At 40.0% G+C, this 24,412-nt stretch overlaps 1 protein-coding gene across 1 annotated transcript in view; it reads left to right on the plus strand.

The window, feature by feature from the left end:
* The window catches only part of PKD (serine/threonine-protein kinase D3), a 310,331-nt gene that overhangs the window by 27,401 nt on the left and 258,518 nt on the right, over positions 1–24,412 (plus strand). The window lies entirely within an intron of this gene.

Raw genomic sequence — 24,412 nt, forward strand, 5'->3', positions numbered from 1 at the left:
TGGCTGCTGACTCTTACAGTTCTATCCATTAGTGATTGTAGCGCTTGGATAGTATCAGCAAATACAATTGTATCATCAGCATACCGGATGTTGTTTAATCTCACTCCATTCATCAAAAGTCCTTCTTCTATATCTTCCAAGGCTTCTCTAAATATGTATTCTGAATACAAATTAAATAGTATAGGTGACAAAATACATCCTTGCCTCACTCCTCTCAGGATTTTGACTGCTTCAGTGTGTTCTCCTTCAACACGCAACACCGCTGTTTGATTCCAGTACAGCGTCTTGATGATTCGCTGATCTCTTTCCTCCATTCCAATATTTCCCAAAATATCCATCAATTTTTCATGTTTTACACAGTCAAAGGCTTTCTGGTAGTCTATTAAACAAGCAAATACATTCTTATTTACATCTCTACATCTCTGAAAGAGGACCTGCACACTGAACAAGGCTTCTCTCGTACCTACTGCTTTAATAAACCCAAATTGATTAGGGGCTATCTGATCTTCACACAGTCTGTATATTCTTCTGTGTATCACTCTCAAGAACACTTTCAAGAGATGACTCATCAAGCTTATTGTGCGGTAATCTCCACATTGGTTTGCGTTTTGCTTTTTTGGCAAGGTGATGAACTCTGATTTGAGCCATTCCGATGGAATATTCCCGGATACATAAATTCGGTTGAAAATTTTGGTCAACCATTTTACATGATGTTCATCCATCAGTTTTAAGAACTCTGCTTCTACTTTATCTGGTCCCACTGCCTTTCCATCCTTCATCTGATTGATGGCTGTTTGTGAAGGGAGCAGGTATATCTAGGTGGAAATGAGGGAAAAACATGGTAACAAAAGATCTTAGAGGTCGACGCTAATTAGGAACTAATATTTAGAAACCCCCATGAAGAAAAGAAGAAGAAGGTACATTATAATTCCAAACATGACAAATAATTTCTTCGTACTTAAGTAAATACACCAGTGATACAAATATCTAATGATGTCAGTCACACCAATAGTATGATTAACTAAAGAGAGTTTCTGATAACCCGTACGAAGAATGGGTACTTTTGCTAGTATTTTATAAACAAGCACACACTTTGTTTTCTGTAGCACACAATAGGCAATATTTAATGTGACCGTATGTTTGTTACTAGTAGGTCATTGGTCAATGTTACTTAAGTTTATAGGTTAATAAATTCGTAGATTACCGGGCGAGTTGGCCGTGCGCGTAGAGGCGCGCGGCTGTGAGCTTGCATCCGGGAGATAGTAGGTTCGAGCCCCACTATCGGCAGCCCTGAAGATGGTTTTCCGTGGTTTCCCATTTTCACACCAGGCAAATGCTGGGACTGTACCTTAATTAAGGCCACGGCCGCTTCCTTCCAACTCCTAGGCCTTTCCTATCCCATCGTCGCCATAAGACCTATCTGTGTCGGTGCGACGTAAAGCCCCTAGCAAAAAAAAAAAAATCGTAGATTATTATTATTATTATTATTATTATTATTATTATTATTATTATTAAATTTAGTCTATTATTTCTTTAAATAAAAGGAAAGTTTTGCCCCTAGCACTGCACTTCTCAGTTTTTCATTTTCTTGCTTAATTTTTTCAGTTTCTTTTTTCATGTGTATTAAGGCTAGTTCTTCGTTATGCCTTAATTGCAGCATGTCTAATTCTTGCTTGCAAAGATCCCTTCTTGCTTCTGACAATTCAGTAACTTTTTCACAAGCGTTCATTGCTTCTGATTTCTTTGTCTTCTTAAAAGAAGGCTGGTTTATTGATGCCCACGATATCTTGCTACCACTAGTTGATGGTGGAAAGTCATGGATTGTATTCAGGACCGTTTCTTCACTGGTAGAGATAAGGATCTCTGTACTTGGTTCTTCTTCAAACGTCACCAGTACATTGCATGGTTCAGTAGTGTTGCTACTGGATGCGGTTAGGCCTATGTATGCAGAATCGCTGTCCAAGTTGTTGGGAAGAGGCTCTACTTGGTCCCTGATTATTTCTAGCGATTGTGATGATGTTTGTCTAATTAAGGGGTTACAGCAACTCCACCTCCGGTTTTAAACTTATTCACCTTATTCTGGCATCTTTTTTGCATAGCCCTTCTTTTGAAGTTGACATAAAATATTTTTAATTGTTTCACTGACCTTTTACAAACAAATTCATGAGAATTAAAACAATTTTCAAGTTCTATCCATGCTTTCTCTTTATCACGCAACGTTATACCATCGGTTTTCTTGTTTTTGGTTGTCTCTTCCCTTTTGGCAACAAGACTCACAAACAAACTCTTCTCGTCTTCAGAGAATTTGCATCCTCTCTTCTTTGACGAATTATTATTATTATTTATTATTATTTATCGATACGGCCACCTGTGGGCCACGTTTACACAATCTTCCTCCTGTCACGCAGACTGATACCCTTCTCTTTACACTCCCGCCAAAGATTTTTGAGTCTTTGACTTCTTCTTGCTCGTTCTTCCACCGAGATGTTTCGTGGCTTCGCATGTTGCTCTTCAGATGCATCCGTCAATCCCGCAACCTTCTTCCTAAATGATGTCCTTTCTTTTATATCCTCCTCCTTGATACCTATTTCTTCCAAGTCATTGTGCACCTGTGTAAGCCATCCTGGTTGTTTTTTCCACCTTTCCTGCAGAAGAAGGATCCTGTTGGCCAAACTCTCAGGGTTCATTCTTTTGATATGTCCATAAAACGTCAGTCTCCTTTTTCTCATCACAGTCGTGATTCTTTCTACTGTCTTGTAGAGCTTCAAATTCGATCTTAACCGGAATGTGTTTGGGTCACTTGTCGACTTTCTAGGGCCTGAGATTTTTCGCAAGAATCTTCTTTCTCTTTTTTCGAGGAGTGGGTCAGCCATCGTCGTCGAGGTTTCTGCTCCATAAAGGCACTCTGTTCTAACCATTGTGCAGTAATGTTTTAACTTGGCCTGAATTGAGAGAGACTTGGACTTATAGGTGTCATGACATAGTCTGAATGCCAACTCCATCCTTCTCACCCTCTCCTTTAATCCCTCCTTTTCATCTCCATTGGGGGTGAGTATTTCTCCCAGGTATTTAAATTTTTGCACACGCTGGATATCCCCATACAGTGTAACAAGTCTATCCGTGTCGCCTTTTCTTATAGAATCCATGAATGCTGTTTCTTCGAAGGAGATTCTTAACCCTGTTTTGACTGCAACATTTTGTAGTTCTTCGACTTGTTTCTTGGCTGTTTGATGGTTGTCTGTAATAAGAACGACATCGTCTGCGAAGGCAAGGCAATCCAACATCTTCGCATCTTTATCTTCATTCCATTTTCAGTCATTCTCAGCCTCCATTCCCTAATAACTTTTTCTAAAATGCAATTAAAGAGTAGTGGAGAAAGGCTGTCTCCTTGCCTCAAACCCGTTTTTATCTCAAATGGATTTGAGAGTTCGCCCATAAATTTGACTTGAGAAAAGGTGTTTGTAAGAGATTGCCGAATTATGGCCAGAGATTACTCATCCACTCCAAACTCCTGCAGAACGTTCATGAGCACTCCACAATCTATGGAATCATATGCCTTTTTGAAATCAATGAAGGTTATGATTGTCCTCTTATGATTTCTCATTGATCTTATTTTTATAAGTGGTGTTAGAATATAAATCTGCTCAGCACATGAACGCCCTTTCCTGAACCCTGCCTGGTATTCACCAATTTGTTTATCTAGATGTGTTTCAAGCCTCTGCTGCAGGGCTTTGGATAGAATTTTGTATGCTATAGGAAGAAGAGAGATACCTCTGTAGTTGTTGACGTTAGTTTGGTCCCCTTTTTTTGTGTAAAGGATGAATGAGTACATTTTTCCAATCACTTGGTATGTCTTCTTTTTCCCAAATAAAAGCAAATAATTCCTCTAGTTTTTCCACTATATTTTCACCTGCAAATTTGAATAACTCTGCAGTAATTGAATCTTTCCCAGGAGCTTTGTTGTTTTTTAGTTGCTTAATGATGTCCCTAATTTCTTCCTTATTTGGTGGTAATGAATCCTTCAACTTGAATTGAGGTTCTCCAAACAGCAATCCATCTTCAGGAGGTTCACAGTTCAGAAGATTCTGGAAATAGTTGGCCAGATACTCGCAATTCTTCTTGTTACCAATAATGAGTTTATTATTATTATTATTTTCCATTTTGAGACTACTTTTATAACAGAAAATTGAATTGCAGACCAAGACTATTTTCAAAAACGGCTCAGTACTTCAATTACTAATCAAGAAGTGGCAATCAGAACGTACGATAAAACTTGATATATCGCGATGTAACGTTTCGAAATGTGAGGTCGTGTCAAAATAAACTGAGTGTCTATTCCAGCTCACTAGTGATGATGAAATGTAAAAGGTTTTGATGAAGCGTCAAAAAGAAACGGGTCATCATTTTTGACAGGCGTCAAGCATATTAGGATGAAGCTTGGTGAAACCGGCGGTAAATATTTCATAACACCGGGTCATGTATGGGGCACTGTCACTAACAAACATTTTAACTGCATCACATCGTACACTATAACTGCACAGAGCTTCTAAAACAGCACGAGGGCAGTTTGTAGCATTTCCTGCATCAAGATAGTTCACAGAAACAACGTGCAGTTCTCTTTTCGATCCGGCTGGGAGTTGGAATATGATGATAAAAACACAACGGTCCATTCTATCTGTACTTTCATTACAGAGTATGTTGATGTTATTCCCCACTAGAGCCTCTGCTGTTCTTTTCTGGTGGTCAGATGCAACTTATAGAAAGGAAGAAAGACCTCAAATTATAACAAAATCATTTAAAATTACTGGATCAGTTGGATATGGGTAAGATAATTCGATATGGAAATTGCACTCAAATTAGGTATCCTTAAATTTTGCGCGTGGTTTTGATGTCATAAAACCGTACCCGATCAATGAAATCGAAACTTACCGGGTAAATATACTTCCTGTAGAGTTTTCACATATGGCAGCTCTTCATTTGAAAACTCAGTAATCCAGGCTCTTGGTTCTTTGCTTTCCAGCTTTTCTAGAGGTATATTTGCTTTGGCAAATACTTCAACTGTGGGTTTCAAGAAGTTATCTCTGGAAATTTTTTGTCATTTACAACTATCTAAGTGTGTAAACACAGAAGATTGCTTTATTTGAGATGTACTTAGCAGCAGGGGTTGAACTTTCATTATCGTGTTGCTTACCCACGTGTTTTTCAGATTTCACAATGCTATATTTTTTTTTTTTTTCCCCACACAACTCTGCAATTACAATAGTTGCAAAACACTGTCGCTGAATCTGTGGCATATAAACCATCCTCTGCATATTTCTGAGCCCTTTCGTGTGCAGTTTTGGTCGTGCACCCCATAACCTAAACGATCGCTCGACTTTCTACTCTTCACTAGTTTCAGTTTTGAACAACGGGAAAACAACGCTGCGTCTATCTCGTTATTTCTGTGACACTCGATTTACATTTCGATAATAATCGATACAGATCTTGATTCCCCTTGCTATTCCTATTGTAAATATCGATTAAAGTCAGCAAGCAGCAGTCGATCAGCTAGCCTACTTTTCTTCATCGATTGGAATGTTCAAAAGATTTATGCATCATATTTTGAGTATTTCTGACGTTTTTGCCTAAATGTGTTGTTTTCGCCATTAAAATAGCACATTTTCGCAGAATTTGCACCAAAATCACATATTCGCATTTTACAAGTAATAAATCTCATTGTAGACTGTATTGGACATCAGAATATGAACATTAAAACAAGAATAATAGTTAACACACCTTTCCAATACTTATCTTTCCTTGTATTTAGGAAATAAACATTACAACAGGCGTTGTAAGATGGGACATGTTTCGCTTAACAGTCGTAAGCATCATCAGCCGAAAATAAATCTTAGACTAAAGTTAGGTCAGGGCCCCGAACCTAGTGTCCTTAACATATTTGGCACCCTAAGAATCAACATTTATATTTAGAAAATCAAAATAAGCTTAAAACTAGTGTGAAAAAAACATAGAATGTTACAACATGGCTAAGAGAAAGAAAACACAATCGTGTTGAGACAGAGGATAAGAACAGAAAGTACAATACAGAGCTGGTAGTGAAATAATTAAAATCATTAGGATATCATTGCTACCAGTCAGTCAATCAGAATGTTCAAACATAAAAACAAGAGTGTTCATCATGGCTGAGTTAGAAAAAACACATAATCGTGTTGCCAGAGGTTAAAAACATAAGGTACAACACAGAGCTGGCAGTGTAATAATCAAACTCATGGCTGCCAGTCAGTTAATAAGAATGTTCATACATAACAAAACATGATGGTTACATTCTTTTAAGTGAAGAAATAATTAAATCCCACTCTTGTATAGATACGTGAGAACGGGCAAGAGAAATCATATATTGTAGCAGACATGGAGTCGTAACATTTCAAACAGGATTGATCACACCTGAAGCCGCTTCATTTTTGCTGGAAGTTCAAGACCAAAACGGAAAAAATAAGATGCCATGTGCGTGAACTGAAATCTCTTATCTTCGAACGGCTAATGTCTCCGGTCAACGCTCATCCAACATAAGAGATTTCAGTTCACGCACTTGGCATCTTATTTTTCCGTTTTGGTCTTGAACTCCCAGCAAAAATGAAGCGGCTTCAGGTGTGATCAATCCTGTTTGAAGTGTTACTACTCCATGTCTGCTACAATATATGATTTCTCTTGCCCGTTCTCATGTATCTATACAAGAGTGGGATTTAATTATTTCTTCACTTAAAAGAATATAACCATCATGTTTTGTTATGTATGAACATTCTTATTAACCGACTGGCAGCCATAAGTTTGATTATTACACTGCCAGCTCTGTGTTGTACCTTATGTTTTTAACCTCTGGCAACATGATTACATGTTTTTTCTAACTCAGCCATAATGAACATTCTTATATATTTTCACTCTTGTTTTTATGTTTGAACATTCTGATTGACTGACTGGTAGCAATGATATACTAATGATTTTAATTATTTCACTACCAGCTCTGTATTGTACTTTCTGTTGTTATCCTCTGTCTCAACACGATTGTGTTTTTTTTCTCTTAGCCATGTTGTAACATTCTATGATTTTTTCACACTAGTTTTAAGCCTATTTTGATTTTCTAAATATAAATGTTGATTCTTAGGGTGCCATATATGTTAAGGACACTAGGTTCGGGGCCCTGACCTAACTTTAGGTTAACTTTCGGCTGATGATGCTTACGACTGTTAAGCGAAACATGTCCCATCTTATAACGCCTGTTGTAATGTTTATTTCCTAAATATAAGGAAAGATAGGTATTGGAAAGGTGTGTTAACTATTATTCTTGTTTTAATGTTCATATTCGCATTTTGTCGCACTTCTATTTATGCGTAAAAATGATTTTATTCCACATTAGAATTACCGTAGGCTTGGATTCAGTAAAAGATTCTAAAATCTGCATTTATTGCAAATGCGATTTTTTCAGGTCCCTAGTAATTTATTATTTTTTATTCTTAATAATGCATTCTTGTTTTAGTGTTGGATGTTGTTAGTAAGTGCATACAGCACCTTTGAAGTTTTTATGAATTTGCTTTCACTCGTGATTCATTAGCTTTTCTGAGTATGGTGTGGAGGGCTGTGTGCCATGGTTGTATTGCATCAGCTGTTCTTGCAGCAGTGGAGCGCTGGCATTATAGGTAAGGCAGTGCTCCCATGTTTTGCAAACTGTCAATTTAGAAGCAAAGCCATGCAGGGCATAAAAATAAAGCACATGTAATTATACACACACTTAAAACACATAATGATAGATAATGTAATGAAAAATAATTTACAGTATACATTTTATACCTTCGCAGTTCTTGAAGAAAATCGTTATGGTACCTCCTTTTAATATCTTTTAAAAATGTCCTTAATAGACGTTTATATTGTGGCCTGATTACGTTTCATGCAGAACAATGCACTTTTAGTTTGCTGCTACTTCTGTCGATGTCATGAATCTAAATGTAGGCTCAAAGTGTTTGAAATGCATTTAGAACTTCGAAAAAGTATGGCTGAGTCCCCATGGAAACGTTCAGCCCACGAAGAAATTCTACAAAAATGTTGGTGGTCGCCCAAGCTTTGGTGATAGAAAAGTATTGAACTGGTAACTTATGAATGTTTTGGAAACACCTGGGTTTCTGAAATTTTCCTATTACAACAGGCATACGCTTATCGCATCCATTACTGTTACAACACAACAGAACAGTAGTGTGATCTGTCACTCCCTTCCCACCATGACATGACTCTCCTCTGACTGTTATTGTACGGTCAGGAAGACAATAGTGTGTATATCGATATGACGATCGATTGGGGTGCAGAGTTTGTAAGGACCAAAATTAATGAACAATGGGTCCGAGGAAAAAGATACATCGAATAATGAGAAATAGAGTTTTTTAACCTAGATTGTATTGGATATATTCTTGGGACTGAAAATTATGAACGATGGTTGCAGGAATGATCGATCAAAATTCCACTGTACTATAAAGTGACAGTGAAGGGCGATTGCGGGGTGGCCAGCACTAATGAAAGTGAGAGACAATTGTGTCACAGCGGCAGTAATGTGAATGGGGGCAGCGACAAGCAAGACAACAGCACTGATGAATTGTTGAGGTTCGCAATAAGGAAATTCCTAGAAAATGCGGGAAGCTGATTAAAATGTAAATGGCACATGCTCATCAGTCTGAAGTCAGTGTCAAGCGAGTTAGTTGTGAGTGAAGGTAAGCAGTAAGAGACGGTCACCAGTCCGCGATGAGTTATTCAACGGGCCCAATAGGCTTACTATAATTGTTGTCATGAGCCATGGTGTGTATGGTGTATAATTTATTTTGTATTTTTTATTTTTTCGAAAGAGCAATGTTGTGAGCTCTGTAGGCCAAACTGTAGAAAGCAGCTTTTTTCCTGGGTTCTGGGATGAATAGAGTGTTGTCTGATGATATTACTAGTTTGGGTTGGCTTTCAGTAGATGCCATATCCATGGAAAATAATCTAGAGAAATTATTAAATTTATAAAGATATTGAATAGGTGGACAAATAGATACTCCTTCTGATCCTTATAGTCTGTACGGAACTTGAAAATGAATTTCATTACTTTGGTGTGAATATGTTGTGGATGGTGTTCTAGACCTAGTTCGAGACCATGACCATGGATACCAGATGAGAGGGCCTTGCAACTCATTGCCAGGCTTCATGGATTAGCAACGGTGTTGTTAGACAGCGTTCAGCTGGTCTTCGCGTACAAAGAGATTGTGAGGGTGTTGAAGGGTCAAAACCACCAGCTGGCAGCTGCTTACTGTATTCAGCTGAAGAAGAACAACACACTGCGCAGGGGTGAATTGCTGCAGGAATTTGTCGTAAGATAGAACAGTTGGCCTACAGGGCATTAGGTGGCTTACCACCAGAGCATATAGAGCAGGAGGCTGCTTACACCTTCGTTGACGGGCTTCGCGACACAGACTGCCGGCACCTGATTCTCGGTGGGGAGCAATGTCCTGAGGGTGAGAGCAGGGAAGATGACAGCAACTTCGATATCATTGGCAAGGGTGCTAGCCATCAGAGTGAAGAGAACCCAGAGATCTGCTTGTCACCACTGGAGCAATGCTCGCTACCAATGGGACGATGAGAGTTGAGAGGTTTCGTCTGCTGGCGGTATGGCAGCTGCAGCCATTTGAAGAAGCACTGCCAGCAGGAGGCAGCCCCTACCCAGGGAGACAAATTTGGGCCAAAAGAGAGAGGGGCTTGTCAGCGCCATCATTACCATCCAGTCACTTCACACTAAAGATTGTCTCCGAGAGGAGTGATGGCAGACTGATTGTGGACAGGTGGCTTGGTGATAGGCTGTGTGGTAGCAAGATAGACATGGCATAGCACTCGCTGTCATTAGGTTGGGCACCAGGGGGCAGATTGACAGGGAACCAAACTGTCCTGAAGTGCTATGGCTGGCTTCAGAAGACATCATCCCTGTCCTGTAGGAGGTGCTACTGAACCTGACTTTGGGGTGGAGAAGTCTACAGGTCTTCATCACAGGCATCACTAATTAGGTCATCTTGGGACTTGACACACACTAGAAGATATTTTAAATGTAACAACATTGTAACGTATTGAACCGGTGGATTATAATAAAGCTTTGTTATTGTAAAAAAGAAGAAAAAAATAAGAAAAGAAATTGTAATGTATTGAACAGTTGGATTATAATAAAGCTTTGTTATTGTAACACACTAGGCTTACGAAGCAATCGTTGATGCGGGATGAAATGTGGCATGGCTGGGTCATCAAGAAGAAGTTATGCTCCAGTGACCTAGATCACACTCCCAAGTAGTGAGATGAATACTATCCAACAAGGAAGTGATACTAACCCATAGTGAGTTGGTGTTGATGGTACAACTATTAGGAGAGTTGAGTACTGGAATCCAGGCAGAAAGCTACCAAGCTTGGACTTTACTTGGCCAGGTCACTATTGCTGCTACGAATTTTGAATACAATGCTGCGGGCTCAAAGGATTCTTAGCAGGACCAAGGGCACTCAGGTACCTGAAACCACGGAGACTGATAAGAAGCTACAGATTGTGATATCTAACACCAGAAGACACCTAGAGGCAGACAAGTTTGAGGAGCTCAAGACACTGATCGTAGAGTTCAGGGTTATCTTCACAATAATGGAGGTGACTGCGGTAGGACTGACAGCATGTTCCGTCACATTAGAACTGGCAATACGATCCCTATCCGTTCACCACCCTGTCGGACACTTCTGACTAAAAAAAGCTGGAGATTGAACAGGTGCTGAGCAACACGAAGCAGAGGTGAAGGAATTGGAAGAATGTACATGGTCATTGTAACGGTGAGTTCTGCTATTGCACTGATTGTTAGAAGCTAAATGATGTCACCAAGGAGGACTGCATTCCATTACCTCAATTCGACAGATCATAGGACACCTTATCTGGTTCTGAACCCTGAACCTGAAGTTGGTATGGATAGTGGTAGCTGGTGCTTTACCTGGAGGATAAGGAGAAGAAGGCACTCTCTGTCGGCCAGGGGTTGTGACAGTTCACCATTATGCCCTTCAGACTGTGTAACACACCTGCGACTTTCGAGCAACTGATGGAATCCATGATGAAAGGGCTCACACAGGACATCTGTCTGATTTACCTAGATGACATCATCATGGTACAATGCATGTTCCTGGAACTTGTCCTACAGATCAGGATGTGCTCACCTAAAATTGAACCCTGGAAAGTGTCAACTATTTCAGCAGGGGTTCACTACCTAGGTCATATCATGTCATTGGAGAGAATAGCCACCAACCCAGAATAGCTAGAAGTAGGGACTGATCTGTGCCAAAAGAAAAGTGGGAATAGACGAGTTTTTTTGGCCTGTATATCTACTACTGGAGTTCAAATGCTGGCTTCAATGACATCTCAAACCCACTCGTGCAGCTCACAAAGGAGAACAAGCTGTTCAGATGGTCACCAGTAGGAGAGGTTGCATTCCGGTTATTCATAGAATCGCTGTGCTCAGCTCCTGTCAAGGGTTATCCCTAGCGTGGATGTGGCAGTTTTCAGGGTGCGGTCACAGATTCAGGACCATCAGGAAAGTGTGGCTGTGTATTACAGTGGGATGTTATCCTAGGCCAAATGGAAACACTGCATGACCTGCTGTGAACTACTGGCCATGGTGAAGACACTGGAGCACTACCACAAATGCTTGTACGTTGAGCAGTTCCATCTATTCGCTGACCATTCTTCCTTGTTGTGGCTTCTGAACTTCACAAATCTGGTGGGACTGACTGCTTTGTGGGTGCTATGCTATAGGAATATTATGACTTCACCACTGAACATCAACAGGAAGGAAACACTGCAACACCGACATCCTGTCCAGGAGACTGTGTTCTGAGATTTGCACCCATTACCAGAAGGTTGAAAGGCTGGCAGGTAGAGTGGACATCTGAGTGATAAGAGCTGTGGTAGTTGGGAGGCTGGGATTATGGCACCATGAAGAGGGAGGAGCTCTCTGATGAGGATTTTGGACAGCTCCTGTGAGAAATCTAGTTGGGACAAGACCAATTTGGATGTAGATTGCCGGTCGTTGCCCAACGTGCAAGACATACTGGGTTCTGCTGAAGTCTCTAAGAGGTCAATGAAGGTCTGTTGACACATATATGGGAGTGTGCTGAGGGCAAGAGGAAGGTTGCCGAGCTGTAATTCATCAGGACAAGAGGATGAAAGGGGTCACTGAGCTACATGAAGGCACTAGTGCTGGCCATCTTAGGATGACTTTGGATTATGTCCAGCAACGCTTCTGTTGGCTACGTCTGAGGACAGTTGTTGAAAAATGGTGCCAAATGTGACACCTGTACGATGAGCCAATTTCCTCATACCTGGAGTGGAGACCAGATGCAGCAGTACAATGTCGGAGCATACTCTAAGAGATAGCCATTCATGTTGAAGGACCTTTTCCCAAATCGGACACCAGAAATCACTGCCTATTTCTTGCTATGAACTATTCAGCAAGCGGCCTGAAGTCTTCGGCATCCCCAATCAGGAAGTATTAACAGTCGTGAATGGCCTGGCGAAAAACCACTACTGTCTGATTGGTGATCCAAGAGAACTGCACAGTAAGCAGGGCAGAAACTTAGAGTCAATGTTGATGAAGGATGTTCTGCAACATCTCAGTGTTTGCAGGACCGAAATGACACCTCTCCACCCTTAGTCGGACCAGATGGTTAAGCGGTTCATGAAGACTATCAAGGAGCACTGAGGAAGGTGTAGTCGACCCATGGGAGGAACTGGGATGAGACGAGGCCCTTTTCCCTGAAGACCTACTGTTTCATCCTCTTAAGAGAATTGTATGCATGGTTGATAACATTACATACGTTTGTGCTAACAGTATTCTCTCTGTATGGCAACAGCATTCAGAGTGTGCTCTTGACAGCAGCTCGCCTAAGCTAGAACTGGTTTCTGGCATCTCAAAAAAGGAAGGGGGAAAAACCCCACAAAGACAGCATGTCGTCTTAACAGCACATTCACGGCCACAAGGCCAGCTAGTTCTATCAATAGCCATCCATGCAATTCATATAATTTTTGAAGTGTAGCTAGTGTTCATGTACACTGTACAGGTATATAATTAATTATTAATGTACCATGAGTTTCTATCACCCCCTTTATAATGTTGCTGTGAGATTTCTAGCATCCTGGTAAATTATCATTGCTACTCCTATTTTTAATATATTGAGGTAATGCCTCTTAATTGATGTCTTATTTGGTCTGAAATTTAAATTTGGAATTATATGTTCCTCTCTCCCACCGTCCCCAAGAGATGGGATTCGTGTATGCCATGTACGTTTTCAATTGTGAGTTGTGCATCGCAAAGCATGGCCTCCGTGACGCACTTGCTGCCTGCCTCCATGGTGACTTGCCCTGCCTCCTAGCTGACCAATCAGGGTCGTCCTCCCCTCCTATATATGTTGTGCCTCTCGCCTCGGCAGGGGTCTTTGGATTGCTGGTACTTGGAGCATTTCGCTCTGATCTACTGCAAGCTCGCCCGCCTGAGGCTCGAACTCCTCACCGCTGGAGCATGGAGGTAAGGTTTTGAAAGTCAACCTCTCTGATGTTAAAGGGACGAAAGGAGGATTATTCTGACTTGTTATGTGAAGCTCTTAAAGTATGTAATTGTGGCACACAAGTACCCTTAGTAAACACCTTGTTGCTTATGTAGCCACTATCTTTCAAATTGGATGTTGCCTTCTTGGCAAGTTAACTTAATTATTTACTCGTAATGCCCAGAATTTTTTTTTTTCGAGTTTTCTTGTACATTTTTCAATATTACATCTATAACCAATCCTTGAAGCAAGAATACTTAAAAAATCTGAATATTTCAATTTTAAGGACCATTTTGTTGGCATATTATATATCATACGCTGGGCAGTAGGGGGTAACTTATTACACCAAACATATTTATGATTTACTAAGAACAGAAATAATTTATTGCAACATAAATTAAAACTAAAAACAGAATACTGATGTTATAGATGGAATTTAAATAAATCAGGACCCTCTGGGGCAAGGAATACTCATGGGGAAAGTCCCTACTTTCCACCTATCATATGATGTGTTAGCATGATCTGAAGCAAATTTTGAAGCCTACTGTTGTTTTTGTAATACAACAGAAACTTATTAGTAATAGTAACCACAGAAAACATTGTATTGTTTGCATGATTCTCTCCATCACCATTTAGTAATCACTACATCATATGGAACTGAACAAAGCACTGGAATGAACTTACTGACACTCCACTCTTGAACGCATGATGGTTCTGGCACATCTCTCTTTGTAAACTTCACTGACTTCTTAACCTCCTTGTTTACCCAATTTTTTACTTTCTTTTGTGGATTCCTGGATTTATTTAATTCGGAAGATACATCAATAAATACCGGGCAAGTTGGCCGTGCGCGTAGAGGTGCGCGGCTGTGAGCTTACATCTGGGAGATAGTAGGTTCGAATCCCACTATCGGCAGCCCTGAAGATGGTTTTCCGTGGTTTCCAATTTTCACACCAGGCAAATGCTGGGGCTGTACCTTAAATAAGGCCACGGCCGCTTCCTTCCAACTCCTAGGCCTTTCCTATCCCATCATCGCCATAAGACCTATCTGTGTCGGTGCGACGTAAAGCCCCTAGCAAAAAGAAAAAAAAATACATCAATGGATTCTGTAATTGTAGGAGCCTTCTGTAGTGGTACTTGATTCTCATCAGCTGCAGTAAATACTCTCTCTGAATTTTCAGAAATGCATACATCGAGTCACTCTTCTAAGCCACACAGAGTTTTCTTTAACCTCTGACCTCATTTCCTGTCTAAGTACACCCTTCCCTACATCCCAAGCTGTAGCACGATCATCATCATCATCATCATCATCATCACTAGGCCCATCGTCTTGATCACTGTCATTGCCATCAACAGCTCCCGTAAGCACTAATAATATTTCATCTGCTTCTGAAAACGGGTCATTATCACAATCATCATTTTCTAAGCTGTATGGAATGTTGAGAATGGCCTCCCCATCTGTTATTGTATTTTATCTGAAATTGAAAAATTTCATCTTGCGAATGCCCAGCGTATGATATTTCATACGTTAAAAGATATTTGTGTTTGAATGCCATCTCGATAAGTGAAGATAGTAACTATCATGCGAGGTCAAATCCTCATACTTGCATCCGGGAGATAGTAGGTTCGAATCCCACTATCGGCAGCCCTGAAGATGGTTTTCCGTGGTTTCCAATTTTCACACCAGGCAAATGCTGGGGCTGTACCTTAATTAAGGCCACGGCCGCTTCCTTCCAACTCCTAGGCCTTTCCTATCCCATCGTCGCCATAAGACCTATCTGTGTCGGTGCGACGTAAAGCCCCTAGCAAAAAAAAAAAAAAAAAAATCCTCATACTATTCACGTAACAAATATACTGAAATATGATTAATCTTTCATAGTTCAATTCCACAATAAATACTCACAGGCGCGTCATTTTTGTCAGCCTGCTGCGCTACCCGCACTTTCTTGCCAACTATCGTTGTAACAGGAGGAAAACAACAATGCCATTAGCTAGGAAACATTATTTGTGTCCCTGATGCGCTAAATGATGCCTTTAAAAATTGCAAAACAGTCACGATGACTTAGATATAACGCAATTTGGAAAGCACGTTTTGCGTACGATATATCATACAGTGGGCATTAGTGGGTTTTAATTGGCCCTCGGCCGCATAGGTAAAATTTTATTGGATAGCCGTGTTGTGGCGGTATCCAGGCTTTTATCAATAGTTGGGTTATATAACGATGTTTGATTCTAGGCCGCTTAGAGTCGGCAAGCAAACTTGTAAAATAAAAATGTATTATCTCCGGCCATGACCAGCCTTATTGATGTAAAGACCCAGTCCCCTTTTGTTCATTTTCTTAGGTGGTTTTGCGTGTTTGGGAGCCTTGTGCTTTTGATCGTTTTCCTCTTTTATATATTTTTTCTTGTGGTTTAAAATATTGTAAGTGTAAATTCCTATTAAGTAGTTTATTTGAGATACATGTCACGAGTTTTCCAGCATTAGCTGGTTCTAAACAAATTATGTATATGTCAGAGATGCGTCTCACGTTATTGATGGCAAGTTTCATCTGTTAAGAGTTTTAAACAGAAGCCGTAAGCTTCATTAATCGGTTTTGGGGTTACTCCCAGTCCTAGATATAACTGAAAGCTACTCTTTAAATAATGTGTTAAATATTTTTCCTCAATGTTGCACTTTCATACTGTTTGAAAGAGAAGGGAAGGCCTCAAAGGGGAAGTGGTTTGAAATAAAGGTAATATACTACCCCTATGTTGTGCTCTTTCTGTCCAGAATCCGGCCCGCACACTTCTTTCCTCCTCTATCCGGATAGCATGGTACAATTAAAATTAAAGTTTCATCTTATGTGTAATATTGGGCTAATGACTGATCACCAATCATGTGTAACCTACAGTCCATTACCGGAACAAATCATCGTTATTCAGTGTTACAATTAACATGTGTGCTCTGTGGGGAGGCTTGCGTGTCCCAATGAAGCACATAGCCGAGCTGCAGCTGCAACCATATTGGATGGGCATCTGTCGAGAGACCAGTCTAACAAATGGTTCATCAAATGGTGGGGCTTTCAGAAGTTCCAAGGGCGACAGTCTAGATGATTGACTGATATGGCCTTGTAATAATACTCAACATGACTTAGCTGTGTTGATACTGCTGCACGGCTGAAAGCAACGGGAAATCACAGCCTTAACTAACTCCCGAGGACATGCAGGTCTCTCTGTATGAATGATGTACTGATGATGGCTTCCTCCTGGGTAAGATATTCCATAGGTAAATAATCCCCCATTTGGATCTCCGGGTGGGGACTATACAAGAGGGGGGTGATCATCAGGAAGATAAAGATACTAACAATTTGCGAGTCGGAGCATGGAATGTTAGAAGTTTGAATCGTTGTGGTAGGTTAGAGAATCTGAAAAGGGAGATGGATAGACTAAAGTTAGATGTAGTTGGTAATAGTCAGGTACGTTGGCAGGAAGAGCAAGATTTTTGGTCAGGTGACTATAGAATTATCAACACAAAATCAAACAGGGGAAATGCAGGAGTTGGTTTAATAATGGATAAGAAAATAGGGCAGTGGGTAAGCTACTATGACCAGCATAGTGAAAGGATTATTGTTGTCAAGATATACACCAAACCAATGCCTACCACAATAGTGCAAGTCTATGTGCCATCTAGTTCAGAGGATGATGAGTCGTTCAGACACAACCGGAACAAGTGGTTGCAGCTAACATCTGACAGGACAATTACAGACAACTCATAATTCCTCCCAATGTTGAACAATGCACCAACGTGAGCATTAATCGACAGGAATGGCACAATTTTCCAAAATTTTTATCAGATGAGCACTAATGAATGATATCAACAATATGTTTCTAACATACATGTTTTAACGTATAAAATATTACCGTCCAACCATGCTTCTTTCTAAAGGAATATTCAAACCTAACATGATCGGCTTTATACCACGGTTCCGGTTTTGTAACAATATACTTACTCCATAGGTGACCATAACCACCTTTGAACGTACCAACTGTGAAACCTTCAACCTAGTTCCTCCATACAGTTGGAGAAAGCCCAATTCATGCTGTGATCAATCTCTAGTCAATATGAACACATTTGCATAAACTTTCATTCGTACAGTAGGAGAAATCCAATTTACACTTTGGACGTTTCTAGTCATTGTAAAATAAAATAATTTAGTTGCTTCCTTGTTCACAAATTCTGGCTTTTATTAATGTACATATTGTAAACTATGTAAATATCACCTAAAACACAACTTTTGGAAAAAAAAATTAGCATAAGACAATTGTATTTACAGTAGCATTAAGTTCCAATGTTTAATAGATTTAAGACTTGACCTTAAGATTAGTATTAGGCTGAAGATGCCCAAAATTAGGGCAAACCATTTTCCTAACTAGTGTTTATAATTCATGTAGGATTTAATCACTTCAGAATATAATTGTATTGAATAGGTGGACACAGTGATTTTATTCTTGAAAGAATTTTACTTGATGATGAGGAAATCGAAAGAATATATCAAGCGATAGAAGATTTAATACAATATGTAAAAGGTGATGAGAATCTAATTGTGATGGGAGACTGGAATACAGTGGTAGGCCAAGGAAGAGAAAGTAATGCAGTAGGAGAATTCGGATTGGGACAAAAGAACGAAAGAGGAAGTCGGCTCGTTGAATTCTACACCAATCACAATTTAGTCCTTGCTAATACTTGGTTCAAACACCACAAACGACGGCTGTTCACATAGACGAGACCTGGAGACACTGGAAGGTATTAAATAGACTTCATTATGATTAGGTAGAGATTCAGAAACCAGGTGTTGGATTGCAAAACTTTCCCAGAAGCAGACATGGACTCTGATTACAACTTGTTGGCCGTGAAATGCCATCTGAAGTTGAAGAAGGGAAGGAATCCAGTGAGATGGGATCTAGACAATTTGAAAGAAAAGAGTGTGAATGTTTCAAGGAATATGTTGCACAAGGAGTAAATGGAAAGGCTGAAGGAAACACAGTAGAAGAAAAATGAACAGTCATGGACAATGAGGTCAGTAGGGCTACTCAAGAGATGTTAGGAAGGAAGGAAAGATCAACAAAGAATCAGTGGATAACTCCAAGAGATACTAGACCTGATTGATGAATGATGAAAATACAAGAACGCAAGAAATGAAGAGGGCAGAAAAGAATACAGGTGATTAAAGAATGAAGTGGATAGGAAGTGCAGGACAGCTAAGATGAATGACTGAAGGAGAAGTGCAAGGATGTTGAAAGTTGTATGGTGCTAGGAAAGGTAGATGATGCATGCAGGAAAATCAAGGAAACCTTTGGAGAAAGGAAGACTAGGTGTATGAATATTAAGAGCTTAGATGGAAAGCCACTTCTAGGGAAAGAAGACGAGGCAGAAAGATGGCAGGAACATATCCAGCAGTTGTATAAAGGTAAGGATGTAGAAGAGGCTGTTGATGCTGATGAAATGAGTGACTCAGTTTTGAGGTCAGAATTCAACAGAGCTTTGAGAAACCAACATAAGAACAAATCACCCAGAATTTATGACATTCCCTGTGAATTACTGACTGCTTTAGGAGAAACCAGCATGGCAAGGTTATTCCATTTAGTGTGTGAGATGTATGAGACAATAGAATTGCCATCTGATTTTCAGCAGAATGTTGTTATACCTATTCCCAAGAAAGCCGGTGCTGACAAGTGTGAAAACTACCGCACCATTAGTTTAGTATCTCACGTCTGCAAAATTCTAACATATATTATTTACAGAAAAAAGGTAAGACAAGTTGAAACTGAGTTGGGAGAAGATCAGTTTGGCTTCGGAAGAAATGTAGGAACACGTGAAGCATTTCTGACTTTATGTCTGATCTTAGAGGATTGAATTAAGAAGGGTGAGCCCACATACATGGCGTTTTTAGATCTAGAAAATGCATTCGATAATGTTGATTGGACCAAGCTACTGTATTTAAGATTCTGAAGGTGATTGGGATCAGATACCGAGAACGAAGTACAATCCGTATAAAAATCAGTCTGCAGTGTTAAGAATCGAGGGGTATGAAAAAGAAGCAGCAATCCAGAAACGGGTGAGGAAAGGTTGCTGTTTGTCTCCCATACATTTCAATGTTTATATAGAATGGGCAGTAAAGAAATCGAAGAAGAATTTGGAAAAGGAATCACAATCCAAGGAGAGGAAATCAAAACCCTGAGATTTGCTGATGATATTGTTATTTTATCTGAGACTGCAGAAGATCTGGAGAAATTGCTTGAATGGTATGGACGGTGTCTTGGGTGAGGAGTACAAGATGAAAATAAATCAGTCCAAAACAAAAGGAATGGAGTGCAGTCATATAAAGTCAGGTGATGCAGGAAATATTAGATTAGGAAATTAAGTCTTAAAGGATGTGGATGAATATTGTTATTTGGGTAGTAAAATAACTAATGGGGGCAGAAGTAAGAAGGACATAAAATGCAGGCTAGCACAAGCAAGGAAGGCCGTTCTTTTTGGAATGTGGTGTTACAGAAGAATGCTGGAGGTGAGATGGATAGATCGAATCACGAATGAAGAGATTTCCATCGTGCCAGGCGACAAATGACAAATGAATGGCTTGCTTGGCTGTCGAGTCAGGCTGAAAAGTTCTCGTCTATCCTCAAGATGATAGCTGGGTGAGGTTGGCTTGTTCTGCTCACAATCTAACCAATCCTTCTCCTACTTGACCAAGGCTGCTTGTCTGTTGGGTCTTGAGGCGCATTCCTGTTCCTGGTCCCATCCCCCCCTCAATCCAGAATGGGCTGGACCTAATTTTCCGACGTCAAGGTTGGGCACTTGTTCTTCAGGTGTCCCGTTCTTCCACACTGGTAGCACTTCCTAACTGAGCTGGTCTCTTCCGTAGCTTTGCTTTTGTGTTCCTACTCCAACTGGGCGATGATTCTATGTTTATTTTATTTATTTATTTATTTATTTATTTATTTATTTATTTATTTATTTATTTATTTATTTATTTATTTATTTATTTATTTGGGAAAACAAAACAGCGAGAAGCGGAATTACAAAGTTCCGCAATGAAAATATTTTTACAATAGAGTAGCACGAGGCAAACATAAACAAAACAAGTGTAAGAGCAATGAATGAAAACGTCTAATGATAAAAATAGAGAAAAATGAATAACTAACAAAATAACTGTAGAGACGCAACATTAACAACAAAATATAAAGGCAAAAGAAACAACAAGAAAAACTGAAGATTGAACGTAGAACGAAGAGAAGAACTTATAGCTAGGCACAGTAAGATAAATACAGACGTAATACATAAGTAACGGTATAGTACAGTAAAATATAAATAAATATTACATTATGTACAAAAGAGGGAACAGCAATTAGAAGAGAAAAAAGGAATATGAAGAAAACGTACTAGGTTAAGGAAAACTCTATTAAAGGAGGCATACGAAGAAAAAAACGTCCAAGTTCCTGTCAGAAGATAAAGAGTTAAGGAGGGTTGGTATGCAGATAAATAAACTTCTTTGAACGAGAGAGAGGCGGGAATACGGAATATGAAGGGGCGGATTAATCCTGGTTTTGCGAGTTGGAACATGTAAGGAAAAGAAGGATGCAGGTTCAGGAGAACGAAATAAACCGTTAACAGCGTTATGTAGGAATCTAAGGTTGCTACTTTCCTGCGACTAGATAACGGGCGAAGGTTTAACTTATCCAGTATCTGATTACTGCTCGAGTTTCGACAATCACATACTCTGGCTCTAACAATGGCACAGAAGAATGACTGCACGCGGTCAATGTGATTCAGATTAGTGGGTGAAGAGGTAGACCAAATGGGAGATGCAAATTCAATAATTGGTAGGATGCAAGGTACATAGTACGCTCGGAGGGCGTGGATATCTGTGATGTCAGAAAATCTATACAACAAACCGAGAAGTGACATTGCTCGTGAGGTTATCTTTTGTATATGGGGGACAAATAACAATTTATTGTCAATCACCACTCCTAAGTCATTTTGTTCTGTTAGAGTTGGGAACGAGTTACCGAGGAGGGAGTATTTACTAAGAATAGGGGATTACGAAGCGTGATCGAAATAGAGGAACACTTGGTAGGATTAGGCTTAAGACGCCATGTGGAGCCCCATTCATAGAGTGAGTTAAGCCCACTCTGTAAGGAGTTTACGTCTGATAAGGAATCGATTTGTTTGAATATTTTATAGTCATCTGCAAATAGTAGAATTTCACAAGAAACGGAGGATATAGTATTAATGAGATCGTCAATAAATAAGACAAAAAGAAGCGGACCTAGGACACTGCCCTGTAGGACGCCAGAATGTACCATAACAAGAGTCGAACTGAACCCATCAAGAACCACATGCTGAGTTCTGGCATTGAGGAAGCTCTGCAGGAGAGTTAGGAAGTGACCACGGATATTAAAACGTTCTGAGAGTTTATTGGAAAGAAGTGCGTGGTCTGCGGTATGAAAAGCCTTTGCAATATCAATGTAGCACACGTCAAGCTGAGAACCGGCATTAAGAGCAGATGTTTCACGATGGAGAAGAACAGCCAGATTAGTTAGGCAGGAGCTGCCAGAAAGAAAACCATGCTGCTGGGACGATATATAAGGAAGTGTGAAAGAAAGAAGACGCTGGTGGATAATCTTTTCACAGATGAGTGACAGTGCGGGTAATATAGGAATCGGACGATAGTTTCTGACATCAGACCTCTTTCCACTTTTAAAAACCGGACTGATGTTAGCGATTTTCCAGTCGTCAGGAAAGTAGCCGGCTGAGAAGCAACAGTTAAATATAACAGCAATAGGGTGGGCAAGAATCGTAGCAGTATTCTTAAGGAAGACAGGACTGAGACCATCTGGACCAGTAGGTTTATTTTCTGGTAGGGAGGAAAGTAAAGAATAGACTTCTGACTCAGAGGTGGAAAGATTACTGAGAGTATGAGAAGGAACAGAATCAATACACGGAAACATCAAAAGATTTCGGTTGTGATACTTTCACTAGGGGTCAAATCTTATCGTGGAATAGCTCTGTGATGTTTGGTATGATCTCGTTCTCGCTTCCTTCCGGGTGCAGATGCTTGAAAAGCTGGTACTTCTGTACGACGAACACGCTAGCTGTAATGCCGGTGGATTGTGCCTCAGTCAGCCTCTTCCTTTTCATGGAGCTCTTCACCCCTTCGGAATTAAACCTAGCAAGAAATTTTCTCTTGAAGTCCGTCCAGTTTAAATTTAAGCTCTTCAAGTTATTCCACCAAGTAGCGACTTGCCCCTTTAACCGCAGTGTGACGAGTTGAACGAAGATGTCCTCCGGTAGATTGGTCCTTCCTAGTAGACTGACCGATCCCTCGATGAAGCTATTCGGGTTCTCTTCCAGTGGTCCATGGAATTCCGGAAGGCTCTCTATGATCACCTTCGGGTCTAGGTGTCCTGTGTTGCCGGTTAGTTTTGAGGGGCTTGAAGGTGTGGTGTTGGAGCCTTTTTGAGTTAATCTATCTTCTACCATGTAAAGGATTTTTTTTTTTTATATTCTGCACATCTCCCTTGATGGTCGAAAACTGGTTTTCTAACCTTCCTTCAATAGCAGAAAAATTGGCTCCCAAAATTTCCCTCAACGGCAAAGATACGGCTTTCAAAATTCCCCTCGATGGTAGAAATTCTCCCCTCAACCTGTTGTTTTATGCTGGAAACCTTGATTTCCACCTCCTCCTTGTTGTTCGAAATGTTCCCTTCCAGCTGGCTTACCCTACTTTCAATGCGCTCACCCTGTCCCAGTTATGACCTGAAGTCTGATATCTGCCGTGTTAAATTATTGGTGATGTCACTGATTTGGGATGAAATTTTATCATCATACGGTTGAAATTTTCAATTCTGGGCATTGTTCTACTTTGTAATCCTGCATGTACACTTGTGATATTTGTCCGGTTAAAACTGTATTAGCTTGAGAAATTTCATTGTTGCCTTTTGAAATTTGTTCTGAGATCTTCTCTGTTAGTGCGGAATTGATGTCTGAAATTTTGTCTGAAAGTTTGTCAGACTTTAGGTGGAATTAACTCGTGAATCGACGCCTGAGACTTTGTCATTGAGTGCCTGCATCATGGTCATTAAGTTAGAACACATTTAGGGAATATTTACCTCCTCTCCTGATGACTCCGGATCTTTGTCCACCTCGATAAAAAAAAATTTGGGATCTTTTCCTTTTTCGATGAGATCTTCTTGTAACCGCACCTTCAGTGATTGCTTTTTGCCATTTGTTGGAAAATTTCTCTTTGCGAGTTTGTCTTTGAGTTGTTGTGCAGACATATTTTCAAGTATCACTTGCATTTTGTTCTAATTTGCATTTAACACTTGTATTCACTCGAAAATTATTCTTACGTCCTCGACACTGTCGCCAGTTGAAGTCTCCAGAAAGACGCACACAAATAGCTATCACTTGTGTTCACTGTTTTTTTTTTACAAGTTATTTTCACAAATTCTGTACACACACACATTAATAAACGGCCATTATAAACAAAACACTACTACGAAAAAGTCAGAAGACTAAGACTGCAATCTTGAAACAGCTGACTGCTACTGTAGCATGTCAGCATGAGCACAACACGAGTTCACGAAAACAACTCAACTCTGACTCACAAGACTGTCTCTTTAATTATTGCCTGGCCAGGTTTCTAGAAAAATATGACACAGCATATTTTTCTCACAAATTCTGGAGTGCCCAATAGCCTAGTTATAATGTAAAGAACTTTCTATAACTATCTGGTGCCAAAGATATGTT

Source organism: Anabrus simplex, chromosome 1, assembly GCF_040414725.1.
Source record: "Anabrus simplex isolate iqAnaSimp1 chromosome 1, ASM4041472v1, whole genome shotgun sequence".
In the NCBI taxonomy this organism is placed as follows: Eukaryota; Metazoa; Arthropoda; class Insecta; order Orthoptera; family Tettigoniidae; genus Anabrus; species Anabrus simplex.